This window comes from Cornus florida, unplaced genomic scaffold (assembly GCF_030987335.1).
Source record: "Cornus florida cultivar Cherokee Brave unplaced genomic scaffold, ASM3098733v1 CherokeeBrave_3.0.0_Hap2_Chr07, whole genome shotgun sequence".
Taxonomy (NCBI): domain Eukaryota; kingdom Viridiplantae; phylum Streptophyta; class Magnoliopsida; order Cornales; family Cornaceae; genus Cornus; species Cornus florida.
In genome coordinates this window covers 35,599,531-35,618,730 of record NW_026775577.1, presented here as the reverse complement: position 1 = coordinate 35,618,730, position 19,200 = coordinate 35,599,531, and positions in this window count along the sequence as shown.

Below are 19,200 nucleotides of genomic sequence, written 5' to 3'. Positions count from 1 at the left end.
AAAACTATGAACTACTAGAATTGATAGCTAAACAAACTTAACTTCAAGCTAGCGGTAATAGCTAAAAAGTGGGTGCTCATCATAACCTAGTAGTGAAATATGAGAAGAGTGTACTTAATCTAAGCTAGTAATGATAGTTATGAACTCACTTTTGACTAGTAATGATAGCTAAGAAGTGAGTGCTCACTCTGTGGTGATTGTATCCAAAGCTTAAATAATAAGATAATTATTTGCTTAAATGATTGAGTTATGTGATGTGTGACACATGAAAGGTTATAACATGTTAATATGACTGACTTAACATGAACCTAAACATGAATAACTCAATTTACAAATATAAAAGAAGTAAAAGCAAATATTAATTAGAACCCATTGTAATTAATATCTTTAACATTAATTCACGGTAATGTCGGTGAATTATTATAAGAATATGCTAAAGCTAAAGTGAGTACATATGCACTAGAGACTATTATATATGCTTGTTGAGAAGCGAATATGGAACCTTGAAAAGGTAGATGAGGTGAAGTATTTAATATATGGTACTTTCATAGTTGAAAAATCATAATAAATACATTAGAGATAAAACTTCAGGATTATCTCAAAGTTGTGGGGGGATATTGTCCATAGATAAAATTTGTTATGAGTTACCTCACCAAATAAGAAATACTTATAAATGTAGGGTTCTTAATCCTAAGAAATTTTGGATAGAACCAAAAATCATTTATAGTATTATAACAATAGTGCATGTTGTTTCCTATGAGGAAAATATTATGGAACAACTAGAAAAGTTCTTTTTCCAGCGGAAGAGCCGAGTTATATGTTCTAGTTGAAGAGTAAAGTGTGCAAGCTTATAAGTCATTGAGTGGATTAAAGCTAGTACCAAGACAATGACATAAATGTGATGTATAAGTCATTGTATGCCTTAAAAAAAAAATTAATGATATACTAATTAGTATATTTGATATGAAAGATTTAACATCTAATAACATAGTATATTCTCAGTAGAGTGAGATTGAGATAATACTAGTTATGATAACAAAAGCCTAGCTAACTTTTGTAAATGTAAATCTCAAATATAAATACTAGCCAAAGTATATCATTGGTTGAGATTGCAAGGCATCTTAATAATTGTGTTTAATTGCACATTTTCAATCCAGGATCGGATCACTAAAAAACAATAAATTGGGTAGTTGAGATACACCCTAAATCCAATATTGCATAGATCGAGGTATCTAACTAAATTGGAGGTGTAACAGTGATACAATCTGGATATGGGATATTAAAGACTTCAAATCCAATAGTGGATATGTCTTTTATATTAAAGATGTAGTTCTATGTTGTTAATATAACTCAAAGTTAGAAACTTTGAATAAATCAAATAGGGAAGTCAATAGATTTCACCTAGAGGACAATTCAAAGTAAGTCTACACCTGTGCCACTAAAGAAAATGATATTGCTAACAATAAGCAAGTTTAGGGCACAAAGTATACAGTTGCTCTCACCTGGAGAAATCTCTGCAGAGTGTAATATTTCTAAACGCAACCTTGTGGCCACATATAAAATTGAAGGTTGTATTAGAGAGCAATTGTACAATTCATCGAGGGGAATGGGGTTTAAAGCCGAAAGCTAACGAGTTACCTTAATGGAAACCCAACCTAGTTGACTGGAGATCCCAAGATCTAGGTTCAAAGGGACAACAGAAATTCTGAGTAACTCACCAGAAGCACTAGGAAGATATAAATCTTCTACCCATTTCTATGATGAGACAGTGCTACCTACAGCGATGATCAGGATAAGCTACGCTTTTAATGACTCTTATACCTTGAAAATTCAAGTGGGGTTTGGTAGGATACTCTTAATAAGAAGTCACCTATGTGAGTGTGAAGTGGGGCCGCTTCTATGAGAACTATAAAGGCTAAGTTTTCTAGAGTACTCATTGAATACCAGGACTTGTTCAGGGCCAAAATGAACACAACAATGAGAACCAACTTTGTGAGGAAAGCTACTGTGTGTTTGTTATTGTCTTGGTTTACACAAACGGCTGAACAGTTCAAGACATCGCGTTCACTGGTTAGCCAGTAAATCCGATAGCAATACACTAGGGAAGGTTCAAAGCCAAAAGCCACCTATCCTGATGCAGTAACTTTTCGATTATACTCTCTCTAGTGTCTGCATGATCATCTTTTGCATTTTACGCAAATTTCCATTCATGTGGGGGATTGTTGGAAATGGGGGCATTAAAAACATAAACTTTTGATGAGATTTGAAATAGATTCTGCTAATAATTTTTTACGGATCTCTAGACAAGCGCGTTTCTCTCCGCAAGGAGATGAACATGGTATATTTACTTTCTGAAATCCATTTCCGGATGAATGAGAAATTAGCTCCAAAGTGTAGTGTTTTGATAAGCCTAAATGGGTATGCAAAATGTGGGAAGTGTTTGTCCCACATGGAAAAAATGTTGAAACAAATTGAAATTTAAATAAGCTGAGTTTTGGATTTGGGCTTGGGCTTGGGCCTAATTGTAAAGTCCAGATTATTCTTTTTTGGAATTTTGGATTGGGCCTAATTTTGGGTTGGGCTTATTTAAATGGGTTTCACAAATGAGTGGGGTTTTTGGGTGGTTGGTTTTTTGAATTAAAAAAACTACTTTTTAGTTTTTCTAAAAGGTTACACCTTTTAAATTAAAAAATCACTTTTAGTTTTTTCCAAAGGGTTACACCTTTTTCCGAACCATCATAACCCATAGTTGCACCCATTCGAAAAGGCACATTGCAACCTATTGAAATGGATGTGTCTAGTGGTGAATAGACACCATGTGAACCATTGCAACCTATTGCAATGGTTGTGTCCAATGATGAAAAGACGCACCCCATTCGAAAAGGCATTTCTGTTTCTATAAATACCCCCCTTTAGATCATTTGTAATTCATTCATTTTCATTTTCTTCTATCTCCCTCTCTAGACTAGAACCCAACCCAAATGGGTTCAAACCTTAGGTTAAGTGGTTCGAGCCACTTCGATCCTAATCCAATTTCATCGAGCTATATTAAGGTTGGTCCGAACCATTTGGTTCAGATTACACCCAATTCAGCATTTATATAGTATATAGATGCATTTTTGAGTCAGAGAGAGTATTACACGGAGGAGGTTCGCCGTATCCACGAGTTTGTAGTGCTGCTACTAGTGGATGTAGACCGTTGTATCCTGGGAGATAGACGCCACTGAGTTCGTTAGCACCATAGCGGGGTGAATCTGTCTTAAGGACATAGTATCCAATACTAGCCTCGGTCCAGGTTCATTCCTTGTATATTATTATTATTTTATTGCTTTATTTTGTATATTTAATTAAATATAGAGTTGCATATTTAATTAATGATTTATTAGCATATTGTTAATTATCTCATGACATATTAGTATAAAGGTTGTTATATCTTAAAAGTCACATTAAGCATATATTTTACCAACAATTTTTTTCTCACATAAAAAAATAGGGTCAAAGCACATAATGATTCATTATTAATACTACTATGTTTTAATGATTCAATAAAATCCATACCTATAACTATATACTATTTTCCTATTTCTTAATATTTTTTTATTCATTTATTTATTTTTTATTTTTATATACACATTTATTTATTTTAAGAGTTACAACTCTTCATTTTTTCATCTCTATTTATTTATTTTTATATATACTTTTATTATTATTGAAGATCGTTACAACTATTATTGAAGATCGTTACAACTCTTGAGTTATAGCTTTTATTTAATTCTCATAAATTTTCCAATAGTTACACAAAAATGCATTCCACCGAGCTTAAGAATGAACAAAGGACCAGATCTATATTTATGTAGTACAATTTTGAGTACATATTTATGTACTATATTTATGTATAGTAAAAAGTTGAGTTTTAGTGAAAAAACATGAAGTAAAAAGTTGTATTATCTCAATTTATATGTTCCCCCGACATGATTAGGCGTTTGAATGCTACTAATTTGGCTCTGTATTACTATCATATACTCTGTTGTTTGTAAATCCTTCTTTTTAATTGTATTTTGGTATTATTAATTGTGAATCTAATACATTTATAGTTACGAATTTAATATATATTTTTATAGTTAAAAATATTTTTAATAGTAAAATTTATTCCTAAATAGATTTACCAGTACATTTTAGATATTTATGAAACTTGGCATTTGTAACAAAAAAATAATAATATTATTACTATATTTTTTATGCAATATTTACATATCATATATTTTTACCTAAGTGCGTGTTTTTTCCTAGTGTGTGTGTATATATATGTATATGTATATACACACATATAAAAAAAAAAAAAAAAAAAAATATGTTTGAACGGGTTAATCAATCAAAACTCAATAAGAGTTTGTACATGTGAGTGGGTGTGGATCAACAATAAAGACACCTTTAATTTAGTAAAAAGTTTAATTTAGTGAAAAGTGAAAAGTTAATCGGTTTGTAATTTTCAAATTTAAATTATAAAAAAAAAAAAAATTACGTTGTCGATTCAATTGATAGATTGTATAGCATGTTTATACAATCCACATTGTAAAACATGTTATACTAATATAGTATGTAATAAGATTAGGCTTATATGTAATAAGATTCAGCAGATTTTTAGCAAAATAATCTATTATTTGAATATTAAAAAAAATATTTAATGATCCAAGTAGTAAATATCAATTATTGAAAATTGATCAGCAACAAATAATCAATTATTTTCGAATTAATTAAAATTAGGCTTATATTTTGTACAGATAAATTGAGGCTTATATTTTGTACAGATAAATTGATACTACTACCATGTTAAAAAAATAATAAAAAAAAAAAAAAAAAAATTGATACTACTACCAATGTTATAATTTATAAACAAACCAACTGATAGCGGTCCCTTGACATTTCGGTGTTCTCTCCTAATTCTTATTCTACTGACACATGTCCCCCTTTCCCTTTCATTGCTTGCCACGTGTATCCATGAGAACCATCGTCATGTGCCATTGACATCTGACTTTCTAAGCTAAACATCCAGTCATTTTGTTGTTAGTAAACCCACTCAGATACCACCACGTGGCATTGAATAAAATTGTAATCCAAACACTTCATTAATAAAATTAATATCATATTCGTTTTTAATTTAATAATTCAATATTATTTTTTGTCCCTTTAATTTTTCAATCCACCTATTTCTATATGTAAAGATAACAAATTGATCAGACCAAACTAGAAATAGATATTGGCAAGTGATTATACTCGATGCACAAGAGTACAACTTCAAGAGTGCCCATGTTTAATCAATTTCATTAGTGTAATTAGGCAGCTTATCTTTGGTTAAGAACACAATTTGTGAACCACGCCATTAATATTTTTACTAATTAAATGTATACACCATTTTGATCACATTGCTATTGTGTGGAAGTTATCAATAGCAAGTCTTTATTTGGGCCAACCAAAAAAAAAAAAAAAAAAAAAAGTCTTTATTTTGGCCAAAGGCCTTTCTTGTAATCCTTTTTTATTAATACAATTTGCTTAATTTTTTTTTAAAAAAAGGATTTTGCATAAAGAAAGACATTATTAATATAATTATAACAAAATTGACAATATTTAGAATCTATCATTTATAATTTAGTGGATGATTATTACAAGGGGAGACGTGTCCTACATTGAATTCGGATAATTGTTACAAGCCTTTAATTTAGTGGTTGATTTGATCTTTTTCTGCAAAATTTAACCCTAATTGCATCTTTAATTATTAAACTTTTGATAAGAATAAAAATTATTGATAAGTGCTTAAATGTTGCACATTTCAGCATCTAAGCTAGGGTATTTCAGTCTTTGCATCTATCTTAAGTTTATGTTTTAGTCTTAATTTATGTTTATGTGTATTTCAGGGCAATAAAGTTAAAATGAGCTAAGAACGGTCCAATTAAGCCTTTTTGGAGTTAAGCAAAGATTTTCAGAAAATGGCACAAAGCGGTCAATCTCGGGCCTTTGATGATGTTCCCAAAGATGGAGAAGCAAACCAAATAGCCCAGGGCAAAAATGGAGCTGAATAAGGCTTAAAGGAATTTTCCAACTCTGGGGGATCGATCCCCCAGGGTGGGGGATCAATCCCTCAGGACTTGGCAACATTGCATATTTTTGTTTTAATGTTTGGGCTTATTTTGTAACCTAGTGGGCTTTAATAGGTTTATTACTTAAGCCCAGTGAGGCCCATTGTTTTTAGGGTTAGTATTTATTAGTTTAGTGATTTATTATTTGGGGATTGAAGTTTTGATTTTTGTTTTTTATCTGTATCGTGATATTGTTCTCTCTGGAAGAAAACGAAAGGAAGAAAAAAAGCGAGGGTTTCAAGAATATTTTTTACAGAGGCTTTGTCTACAGTTGAAGGAAGAAGAAGAAGGGCCAAAAGATGGAGATAGGACTTGTTGACACCATGATCATCTCCTCCATGAGCTAGTTCTTCACTTAGGGCTTGGATGAGCCCTAAGTTCATGTAACCCTAACCTTTGTATTTCTTTTCTTGGGGAATTATTATGTTGTAATTAAATTGTATGGCCTTGCGATTTCTTAATATATACATGCTTGATTTGACAAATTAGGGCTTGTATTGATTAATTCTTCCATTGAAATCTCCAAGTTGATTGTATGTCTATATATGATTAATTAGGGATTTTATTCTTCATTAGATGTTTGAAAATTAATTCTTCCATTAATTCTATATGAAAATTGCATGTCTATGTGTGATTGATTTAGAATTATACTCTACACTAAATACTTCTTTTAGTTGTGTTTAGTGATGGCCATAGCATGAGACTTAGTTGATACAATTGTAAATTAATTTGATGGATAAAGGCTTAATCTTGATGGGTTGTTCTACAAATTAGCTTATTGTCATTAGGTAATTGTAGTAAAGTAGGCAATTTGTGCTTGATTATGTTAATCCATACTTCTAATTACAATTAGTATTATCCTCTTAATTGATGTGTGCTTTTATCGAATACATTTGTGAATGTGTATGGTGGGTTATGACGTAGTCTTGAATGGGTTCTACACTTTAGTTTAATTGTCATTAGGTAAACAATTCATTCTTGATGTTGATAATCTATGCTTATAATTGTGATTTGTGATGATAATGTGACCACATCTATAATTACACTAATAAATTCCCCATTAATTGAAAGCATATGGTTAATTGCATGGGCTTAGTGGTGAATCCTAACCCTAAGACTCTCTTCCTATCTATTTAATTCTTAGTTTAATGTCATTTCTATTTTCATGCTTTTAATTGAATTTTAGTTTAATCACTCCACCAAAATATTTTTCTCTCACACTCTTTCTCTTCTCTCTTTTACAATCTAATTAGCATTAAAATCAAGTTTAGTCCCAACACGTGTTCAATCCCTTGGGTTCGATCCCTTCTCACTTCATACTACATAGTATAAGTGTCTAGCGGTTTACAAATGTAAACTATGATGCCCGCTTGATACCATTTCCAAAACCAAAGTGTTGTGCATTATTTTGTGCACACGCTCGGGTCGCATCATAATTTTGGCGCCGTTGCCGGGGATTGACGGTTTAGTTGGAATTAAATTAGGCATTAGGGCTAATTTAATTGTTTTCTTAAAATTACTATTTTCTTACTAATCCCCCTTATTCAATTAGGTACTTGAAAAGAAAAGGAGCAAGCATTGGATTTTAGCACCTTTGTAACATTGTTGCTAGGGACTTTTGTAAGCTTCCTTGATTTTCTTTTATTATAATTGTTCAATTCTCTGTATGCTTGCGAGATAGCCCTTGTCGAGGCTATCACATTGTTTAAATTCTTGTCCAAGCATAAGCCCAAAAGGAGGCTACTACTTTCTTGATAGAAAGCATCGGCCCGTGTGGAGGCAATTTAATTTTGTGCATTGATATACATGGGAGTATGGGAACATCGTATGTGGAGGTGGTGAATTGTTGTTGATTTTTGTTGTGGTTTGTTGTGAAGTTGTTGTGGTCTAATCTTGAATCATCCATTCGGTGTTAGGAGGTAGTTCTAGGAGAATTCTTCCCATTCTTGATTATCCCACACTTAATGGAAAACCAATTTTAATATCTAGGGAATATGGATAATCTAGGTGAGTATTACCCTCTTAATGGGCATCCACCCTTGAGAATTCCCCATCCTAATGTGTTGCCACAACCCAATCAAGTGCAACAACCTCCAATAATGCCAATCCATCTTCAACATCATTTAGTGAATCCCCCCAATCATCAATTATCTCTTCGGGATCACTACACTCCCAATGTATACAATGCATCAACATGCATCCGGTTGCCAAACTTTCGGGCAACCCATTATGAAATTAAGCCCGCAACCATCCAAATGTGCCCCATTTTTTATGGGGTAAACAATGAAGAACCATATAAACATTTGGATGAGTTTTTGGAAGTTTATTCAACCGTGAAAATCACGGACCTTCCGGAAGAAGTCTTAAAAATGAAGCTTTTCCCTTTCACTCTTCGGGAAAAGGCTAAATATTGGTTCAATAACTTGAGGGCAAATTCAATCACATCTTGGGCTCAACTACAATATGAATTCCTAAAAAAATTTTACCCTACAAGTAGAACCGATGCTATGAGAGCTTCTATCCGTGAATTCTCCCAAAATGAGGGAGAACCTTTGCATGAAGCATGGGAGCGTTTGAACAATTTGTTACGGAAGTGTCCACATCACGACATTCCTAAGTGGCAATTAGTTCGTTGCTTCTATGAAAGCTTATCCGATACCCAAAAAGGTATGGTTGATGCTTCATGTGGAGGAGCCTATTTGGACAAAAATGAAGATGATGTGTGGCATCTTTTTGATCGCATGAGCGAAAATTCAATACATCGTTCTTCATCGTCCCGATTTGGCCAAAACTTGAATGAAGGAGGGAAGAAAACCTCCAGTCTTTCTCAAGTGGAAAGTTCCATGGAAATTGCCGCCGAAGTCAAAAATCTTACTCAAAGGTTTGATAAATTTCTTTTGAGCCAAAACTCGGCAATTCAATCATCTAACTCTTTCCATTCTCAAAATGTGATGTGCATGACTTGCTCTAGTTATACTCACAATACTTTCAATTGTCCTCTTGGACAAGTTTTTCCGAGTGAGTATCAAGAACAAGTCAATGCTGTTTTCATTCATCCGGGAAGTAATCCAAATTCTAACTCCTACAATTCTGGATGGAGTGATCCTAACTTTTCTTGGAGAAATCAAGGAGGAGGTATCATTCCTCCTATTCATAAAAATTCCCAAGAAAAGTATGTGCCTCCCCACCTCCGAAATGCAAATTCTCAAGCATACCACTCTCCATCTTATCCTCTTCCAAATGTGAATCAATTCTCTAATTCTCATTCTTCAAATCATCAATCTTATTCTCATCCACCTCAAGAGCCTCCTAGGAATCCCACTTTTGAGGATAAGGTTTTAGAAGCTTTGGGTGATCTTCAAAAGGAAAATCAAGTGTTTCATTCACATTCTCAATCAATTGCAAAACTTGAAGCCCAAATTGGGCAAATGGCTAAATCAATAAAAGAGAAAGGGCCTATTCAACCTGAGATTAATCGAAAGGCTTACTCCATTTCCACCTTGAGGAGTGGGAGAAAAATTGATAATAAAGTTGAGAGACCTAGTGAAGTTAGTGTTCCGGTGCAACCAAGTGTTAGCACATTTACCATTCCCAATTCCATTCCTACTTCACTAGGGACAAATGGTCACATTAATGAGCAAATTCCATCATCATCATCTTCCTCCCATGTAGAGAAGTCTTATGAGCCCAAAGCTCCATTTCCACAAGCTTTAAACGCTACTCCATTTTCGAGGCAAGAAGGAAAAATCCATGACATGATGGAAGTTTTTAAACAAGTTAAAATCAACCTTCCTCTTCTTAATGCTATTCAACAAATTCCACCATATGCCAAGTTCTTGAAGGACTTATGTACTCAAAAGAGGAAGAACAAGGGACCAAGCCCAAAGAAAGTACTTCTCACGGAGCAAGTAAGCTCTATCATTAAGCTTAGCACCCCACCTAAGTTCAAAGACCCTGGCGCTCCAACCATCTCTTGTACCATAGGGAACCATGAGGTAAAAAGGGCACTTCTTGACTTAGGGGCTAGTGTTAACGTTATTCCTTACTCCATGTATCTTCAATTAGGTTTGGGACATCTTAAGCCAACTTCGGTAGTTATTCAACTCGCCGATAGGTCTACAAAACAACCAAGGGGAATTGTTGAGGACATCCTCATCAAAGTAGACAAATTCTATTTCCCGGTTGATTTTGTTGTGCTTGACACTGAGCCGATTCCCAATCCTACCACTTACATTCCCATCATTTTAGGAAGACCATTTCTTGCCACCGCTAATGCGACAATCAATTGTAGGTCCGGCATTATGGACATCTCTTTTGGCAATATGATGGTTAAGCTTAATGTGTTTAACACGAGCCAACATCCTATCAATGAAGGCGAGTGTTTCATGGTGAATATCTTGGATGAAATTGTTGAAGAAGTCATTCCTTCCATTCCTTCTGAAGATCCTCTTGAGGCATGCCTCTCTCACTTCAACATGGACGCATTTGACATTGAAAGCTCCATATATGAAGTGAATTCTCTAATGGATTCCGTAGCCATCTTAGACTTCCCGCCATGGAAAAACTCAAAAGAACCTCTCCCTTCAATCGCAAGTACTCTTTCTTATCAAGAAGAGGAAGAAGTGGTAAGTACGCCAATGGCCAATCCAATTTATGAGGACATTCCTTATAATATTGAGCATGAAGTCATTGAGGCGACCTTAGTGAAGGAGGAGAAAGTGATCAATGTGGAAGTTGACAAAAATGATGAAGAGATTGAGTTTCTTAATAATCTAACCGAGCCTTTGAAAGACATTACCTTGCCAAGTGCAAGGCCGCTCATTATGGACTTTATTTTCAAAACCGTGGATGAGAGGAAACAAATTGCATCTTTCACCATTTCTTTCCAAATCATTCTTTTGAGAGATGAATTTGTTGTTGTGAGAGCGGATCCATTGGGGAAAATAGATAAACGGATCAATAAGGATGTCTCATATCCGGTTTTTGATTCTTTCGACTAGTGAGTCACCCCAACGTCTTGCTAGAGACGTTAAACACTAGTTTTTTTGTTGATTTGAAAAAAAAAAAAAAAAAAAAAAAAAAAAAAAAAAAAAAAAAATTGCATTTTATTTTTATTTTATTTTCTTTTCTGTTTGTACATTTATACATTTTTAAATTCAAAAAAATAAATAAATAAATAAATAACAAAATAAAATAAAAAATGTTGTGATGAGTAGTTTAGGTTAGTATTTGATTTTATTATAATTTTTAGTAGTATTATTTTCTTTTGATTTTATTTTTATATATATTTCATTTTAGTATATATATTTTTCTTTTTAGTTTTGCTTAAATTAAAAAAAAAAAAAAAAAAGTAAAAAGAATAGTACTAGTTCATATAGGTTGCTTTGTAATTTTATTTATTATTATGTATTTTATTTTATTTTATTTTATCTATATGAGTGTATATAGTATTTTTAGTTTTGCTTAAAAAAATTGAAAAATTGAAAAAAAAGGAAAAAAGAAAGATCGATCCCCAAAATGGGTAGGAGATCGATCCCATTTTCTTGGCAGAGAGCAACAAAAAAATAGGCCAAGTGGATTGATCCCCCGTCTAAAGGGATCGATCCCATTTTACTTATGTTTCTCCCTTCTTATTAAACAGTGAAGGGGACATTTTTTGCCTAAAATTGTCGATCCCCCATCAAAGCAGATCGATCGCAACCTTTGAAACCACGAATACATTCCTCTCTGTTGCTTGAAATTCTGCTTCTTCCCCCAAAAATCTCTAAACCCAATTTCATTGTCCAACCCTCGTGATCTCTTCTCCTCTTCCACGGTGTCACGGCTATCAAATTCCGGCGCCATGGACTGAGTTCTTCTCCGCTGACGGTTTGAGTTCGCCGTTTGCTTCGCCTTTTATTTTCCGACGCGGCTGGTACTTCCAACGGCGATTTGGACTGGGTTCTTCTCCAGCGATCAAGGCTGGATCTTTGCGGCGTCGCGGCTTGTTCCTTCCGGCGAGTTTCTGCATCGCCGTTTTCTCCGGCGTTTTCTGGCGAGCTCGTGATTCGCCATTTATCCGGCGATCAAGGCTGGATCTTTCCAGCGCCGGCTGGGTTATTTCCCGGCGATTTCGATTTCGCCGTTTTCCAGTGCCGACTGGGTTCTCTGTCGCGCGGCTGGGGATTTCGGCGTCATTCTTCTCCGGCCAAGATTCGCCATTTCTTTCCGGCGTGTTTGTGAATCCCGGCTGGTTTGGTCTCGCCGGCGATGGCGATTCTTGGCCGGTTTACCCAGCTCTGCCGGTTGTCTTCTCCGGCGAGCTTGTGATTTCTTAAAAAAAAAAAAAATTAAAAAATTGAATAAATATTAAAAAAAAAAAAAGAAAAAAGAAAAAGAAAAGAAAAAAATTAAATAACTATAAAAAAAAAACAAAATTAAATAACATAAAATAATAATAATATAAAATATAAATAAATAAATAATACTAAAAAAATTAATTAAATAAAAAAATACATAAAAAATTTTTGAATTGATTTATTTTAGTATATATTTATTTCTTTTTAGTTTAGTATATATTTTTTCTTTTTAGTTTAGAATATTTTTCTTTGTGTTAAAAAAAAAAAAAAACATATCACAAAAATTTCAGAAATATGTGTCCCCGTTATGCCCTTCTGCTTAGTTATGCATGTTTTCATCTTTTACAAAGGGCTTGATATCATATCTCTTTACATCTTGTTCTATATTGTTTTGGAATGTATGCTTTACTTATCCCATTTGATATTTGATGTGAGTTGCTAGTGTGGCTTTTCTAGTAGGTTTTTGCGTCCAAGTTTGGGGGAGACCTCTTTTATCATGGATCATTGTCGGACGTCCTAAACTTTTGTCATTACGGTATACTCTTTTCATTTCTTCCATTGTTCTCATTGCACATTGAGGACAATGTGCAGTTTAAGTTTGGGGGTAAGGTAACCTTATTACATTCTACTTTAAGTTGAGCTTTAAATGCATGATTGAGATTTGAGATAGATTTGGCAATGATTTCGAACTTTTGAAGCATAGTGCCTTTAAAAAACAAGTTGTTAGAGTCTAATACTTCTTGTATGTTCTAGGATGCCATTTAGGGGTAAATTTTAATTTTTGACATTATGTTTGCTTTTGTGGTACACATCATCTTGTTGGTTGAAAATGCTTTGAGAGTTGATTCTAGAATTCTACATTTGCACTTGCGCACACTAGCATTCAATTTGTGGGGTACATGCTTAGTTGATTATTGTCTTGATTTATCCCAATTGAGCTAGTATGTTTTGAAAGCTTTCATTCTTGATAAAATGACCTTACAGAAAAGAAATAAAAGCACTTACCAAAGTTGAAAAAAAAAAAAAAAAAAAAAAAAAAAAAAAAAAAAAAAAGAACTGCATTCTTTCAACATGTCAACTGATTAAAAAGGAAGACAAGGAAAGAATGTAAGATGTATGATTAGTTTGAGTTCGTAGCCTAGCCATTCCGAGTCATTACGCCCTTAGGAGTGTCTTTACACTTAACGCCCTAAGACCATCTGGTTTGGGAGTCGTTGGCTCAACGCTTGTTACATGGGGTGATTAGAGAGCTTAAGGAACTTGGACATTGCACATGGTCATACATAAAAAAATAAAAATAAAAAATAATAAAAATGAAATCAATAAAAAAAAAAAAAAATGTTTGATTGAATAACAAGGTTCATTCAATGTCTTGATGTCTGGTACTATATCTGTATGCTAGTTTGAGGGTAAGGCTACGCCATTACTTTGATTTGCTAGGATAGCAACACATTTTGATGCTGGTTCACTCAAAAAGAATGATAGAATTGATTTAATTTGCATGATTAATTGCTGATGTGTGGAGGACCATTTTTGCTTACATGATGTTGAAATGTTGAGAATAGCTTAGAAATGGCAGAATTTGCATACTTGAGGTAGTCTACTTTCAACACTTGTTTAGTATGTGTCGTTGCTTCTCAAGTAAGAAAGAGCTTTTGATGTTTGTGGGTACCATTTCTGGAAACCCTCACGAGACTTCACTCGTCCACTAGGGGTCACCTAGGGGTTTAAAAGGCTTGTTGCATATGCTAAATGCAACCGTGATCCCTACGAAAGTGGTGTTATCTTTATTTGCTTAATTAGTTCATAGTTGTATATATGTTTGTTTCATTTCCATGTTGTAGTTCATTGCTAGGGACTAGCAATATCTAAGTTTGGGGGTGTGATAAGTGCTTAAATGTTGCACATTTCAGCATCTAAGCTAGGGTATTTCAGTCTTTGCATCTATCTTAAGTTTATGTTTTAGTCTTAATTTATGTTTATGTGTATTTCAGGGCAATAAAGTTAAAATGAGCTAAGAACGGTCCAATTAAGCCTTTTTGGAGTTAAGCAAAGATTTTCAGAAAATGGCACAAAGCGGTCAATCTCGGGCCTTTGATGATGTTCCCAAAGATGGAGAAGCAAACCAAATAGCCCAGGGCAAAAATGGAGCTGAATAAGGCTTAAAGGAATTTTCCAACTCTGGGGGATCGATCCCCCAGGGTGGGGGATCAATCCCTCAGGACTTGGCAACATTGCATATTTTTGTTTTAATGTTTGGGCTTATTTTGTAACCTAGTGGGCTTTAATAGGTTTATTACTTAAGCCCAGTGAGGCCCATTGTTTTTAGGGTTAGTATTTATTAGTTTAGTGATTTATTATTTGGGGATTGAAGTTTTGATTTTTGTTTTTTATCTGTATCGTGATATTGTTCTCTCTGGAAGAAAACGAAAGGAAGAAAAAAAGCGAGGGTTTCAAGAATATTTTTTACAGAGGCTTTGTCTACAGTTGAAGGAAGAAGAAGAAGGGCCAAAAGATGGAGATAGGACTTGTTGACACCATGATCATCTCCTCCATGAGCTAGTTCTTCACTTAGGGCTTGGATGAGCCCTAAGTTCATGTAACCCTAACCTTTGTATTTCTTTTCTTGGGGAATTATTATGTTGTAATTAAATTGTATGGCCTTGCGATTTCTTAATATATACATGCTTGATTTGACAAATTAGGGCTTGTATTGATTAATTCTTCCATTGAAATCTCCAAGTTGATTGTATGTCTATATATGATTAATTAGGGATTTTATTCTTCATTAGATGTTTGAAAATTAATTCTTCCATTAATTCTATATGAAAATTGCATGTCTATGTGTGATTGATTTAGAATTATACTCTACACTAAATACTTCTTTTAGTTGTGTTTAGTGATGGCCATAGCATGAGACTTAGTTGATACAATTGTAAATTAATTTGATGGATAAAGGCTTAATCTTGATGGGTTGTTCTACAAATTAGCTTATTGTCATTAGGTAATTGTAGTAAAGTAGGCAATTTGTGCTTGATTATGTTAATCCATACTTCTAATTACAATTAGTATTATCCTCTTAATTGATGTGTGCTTTTATCGAATACATTTGTGAATGTGTATGGTGGGTTATGACGTAGTCTTGAATGGGTTCTACACTTTAGTTTAATTGTCATTAGGTAAACAATTCATTCTTGATGTTGATAATCTATGCTTATAATTGTGATTTGTGATGATAATGTGACCACATCTATAATTACACTAATAAATTCCCCATTAATTGAAAGCATATGGTTAATTGCATGGGCTTAGTGGTGAATCCTAACCCTAAGACTCTCTTCCTATCTATTTAATTCTTAGTTTAATGTCATTTCTATTTTCATGCTTTTAATTGAATTTTAGTTTAATCACTCCACCAAAATATTTTTCTCTCACACTCTTTCTCTTCTCTCTTTTACAATCTAATTAGCATTAAAATCAAGTTTAGTCCCAACACGTGTTCAATCCCTTGGGTTCGATCCCTTCTCACTTCATACTACATAGTATAAGTGTCTAGCGGTTTACAAATGTAAACTATGATGCCCGCTTGATACCATTTCCAAAACCAAAGTGTTGTGCATTATTTTGTGCACACGCTCGGGTCGCATCAATTATATTATTGTTAATAACTGAGCATTATTCTAAGTATAAACATTCATCATATTCCAAGATTATGATTATTAAGTATAATTTGATTGTATTTAGTTTTTATTTTTATTTTCTTTATTTAGCTTTGTTTGTTGAATAAATCTTTCCTTGATGAGATTTTTTTTTTTGGTAATAGTAAAGGAATAGTCACGTAAGATTTAAAATATATATATATATATATATATATATATATATATATATAGCATACAAGGCAAAATAAATATTTTATTATATATATATTTTTTCTTAAGTTCAAAAAATTATTTTTAGACAACCAAATAGTTTTTTGATTTTTTGTTATTTAAAAACTGTTTTGAAAATATTTCCTACCAAGCAGATTTTTAAACTTAAAAAACGGTTTTCAGTTTTATGTTCTCATTCTCTAAAAATTATTTTTGGAAATTATTCCAAGTAAGGCGGAAGTTTTCCAAAATAGTCAAAACCTAACTCAAATTACAAAAATGATTCTAATATAATGCAAGACGAAAAATAAATTAGAAATTTAAAAATTTGGAAAAATTAGGAATAAAATATAGCATAATATTAATGTGTCTAATAATTTCAAAATGTACACTGAATTTGGTAATATTCATTACAATTTAAATTTTTTTTAAAAAATTACTACTTGTACGATTCTTTATTTTAGAAATAAACAACACCGAAATTATTTCTATCATATATCTTAGAGTATTATTTTAAATTTCTAATAAATTTTTTTTTTCAAATTTGAAACAATTATTTCAAACCACCTTGTGAAACTACACGGTGCATTCAATTAGATTAAGACAATGTGGTTGTTATCAAACAAACAATGGATTACTAGCTATTTACTAGTGAATTGTCAAATCGGTCAGAAATAAAATGTTTTTGAATAGCATATACGTATATGAAGAGATATGCACTTGGCACATTTCTCGACCATGATCTCCTCCTCCTTTTTACCTTTCCAATGCAGAGAAATCAAAAGGCTTGCGTGTGTTACCCCAACCACATTAATTTACACGTCTGTCTGTCTCTCTCTTTTCTTCACTAACTTGCTCTCTCTCTCTCTCTCTCTCTGTATATATATATATATTATGTCCTAGAGAAATGAATGGCTCAGTAGTAGTAGTATTCTTCTTCTTCATCATCAGCTCTCTCTCTGTCTCTCTTTTCTTCACTAACTTGCTCTCTCTCTCTCTCTCTCTCTCTCTCTCTCTATATATATATATATTATGTCCTAGAGAAATGAATGGCTCAGTAGTAGTAGTATTCTTCTTCTTCATCAGCTCTCTCTCTCTCTCTCTCTCTTTTCTTCACTAACTTGCTCTCTCTCTCTCTGTGTCTCTCTTTTTCTCAAATGGAAAGTTGATCTATATAGCTCCTCTCTGCATATATATAAATATATATTTATATGCGGTTTGTAATTATTATATGGTATATATATTTTAATTTATATTTGATTTTAATTTGCATTTTGTTGTTATTTATTTATTTATTTATTTTTAATTAATATGTGTCTTCTGAACGTTGCTTCATTTTTTTAACTTAATTTATAAAGATTTTTGCGTTTTTGTTTTGGAAGGAATAAAAGTTAGGAGTTGTTTTGGTGCAAGTGATTTCTGGTAAGTCCCTAGTTAATTCATGGCTTTTTTTTTGGTTGTTGTATGCAACAATTTTTTTTTTGCTCCTTTGTTGCTGTGCCACGTCGTCGCCAATTGCTTTTTGATTAATCTAAACCGTCCATTTAGAAGAAACTTTTGGAATAGTAGAAATCAGCCGTTAAAAAGAGGAAATTAATCTAATTTTCCCTATAAAACATCCAGACCGTTGAATGCTTGGCCCTTTTGAGCTGATACATTTTAGATGGAGAGCCATTGGATATAACCCTAATACATCTCAACCGTTGATCCCAAAATTCACCCTTTTTATTTGACTAAAGTCAAACATTGGCGACGACGTGGCACAACAACAAATTTCAGTGTACATTTTGAAATTAGGTGTGTTTGAAATAATTGTTTCAAATTCAGTGAATGGCACTCCACAGTCTTTACTAGAGAACCAAGCATTGTCTTAGGGTTTCAGCCCAGTTGTAGCCGCCTCCTACACGCTTCTACTCCCACTTAACTTGTCGTCCAATTCTATCTCCTTCTCAACCCACCCTCCCTAGTAAAACATGGTGAGTGGGTTAGATAAGGATGGTTTCATTGTAGATAATATTTAGTAGAGAATTAAATTCTAAATTTAATTCTCTACTAAATATTATCTACAATGAAACCATCCTTATCTAACCCACTCACCATGTTTTACTAGGGAGGGTGGGTTGAGAAGGAGATAGAATTGGACGACAAGTTAAGTGGGAGTAGAAGCGTGTAGGAGGCGGCTACAACTGGGCTGAAACCCTAAGACAATGCTTGGTTCTCTAGTAAAGACTGTGGAGTGCCATTCACTGAATTTGAAACAATTATTTCAAACACACCTAATTTCAAAATGTACACTGAAATTTGTTGTTGTGCCACGTCGTCGCCAATGTTTGACTTTAGTCAAATAAAAAGGGTGAATTTTGGGATCAACGGTTGAGATGTATTAGGGTTATATCCAATGGCTCTCCATCTAAAATGTATCAGCTCAAAAGGGCCAAGCATTCAACAGTCTGGATGTTTTATATGGAAAGTTAGATTGATTTCCTCTTTTTAACGGCTGATTTCTACTATTCCAAAAGTTTTTTCTAAATGGACGGTTTAGATTAATCAGAAAGCAATTGGCGACGACGTGGCACAGCAACAAAGGAGCAAAAAAAAAATTGTTGCATACAACAACCAAAAAAAAAGCCATGAATTAATTGGGGACTTACCAGAAATCACTCGCACCAAAACAACTCCTAACTTTTATTCCTTCCAAAACAAAAACGCAAAAATCTTTATAAATTAAGTTAAAAAAATGAAGCAACGTTCAGAAGACACATATTAATTAAAAATAAATAAATAAATAACAACAAAATGCAAATTAAAATCAAATATAAATTAAAATATATATACCATATAATAATTACAAACCGCATA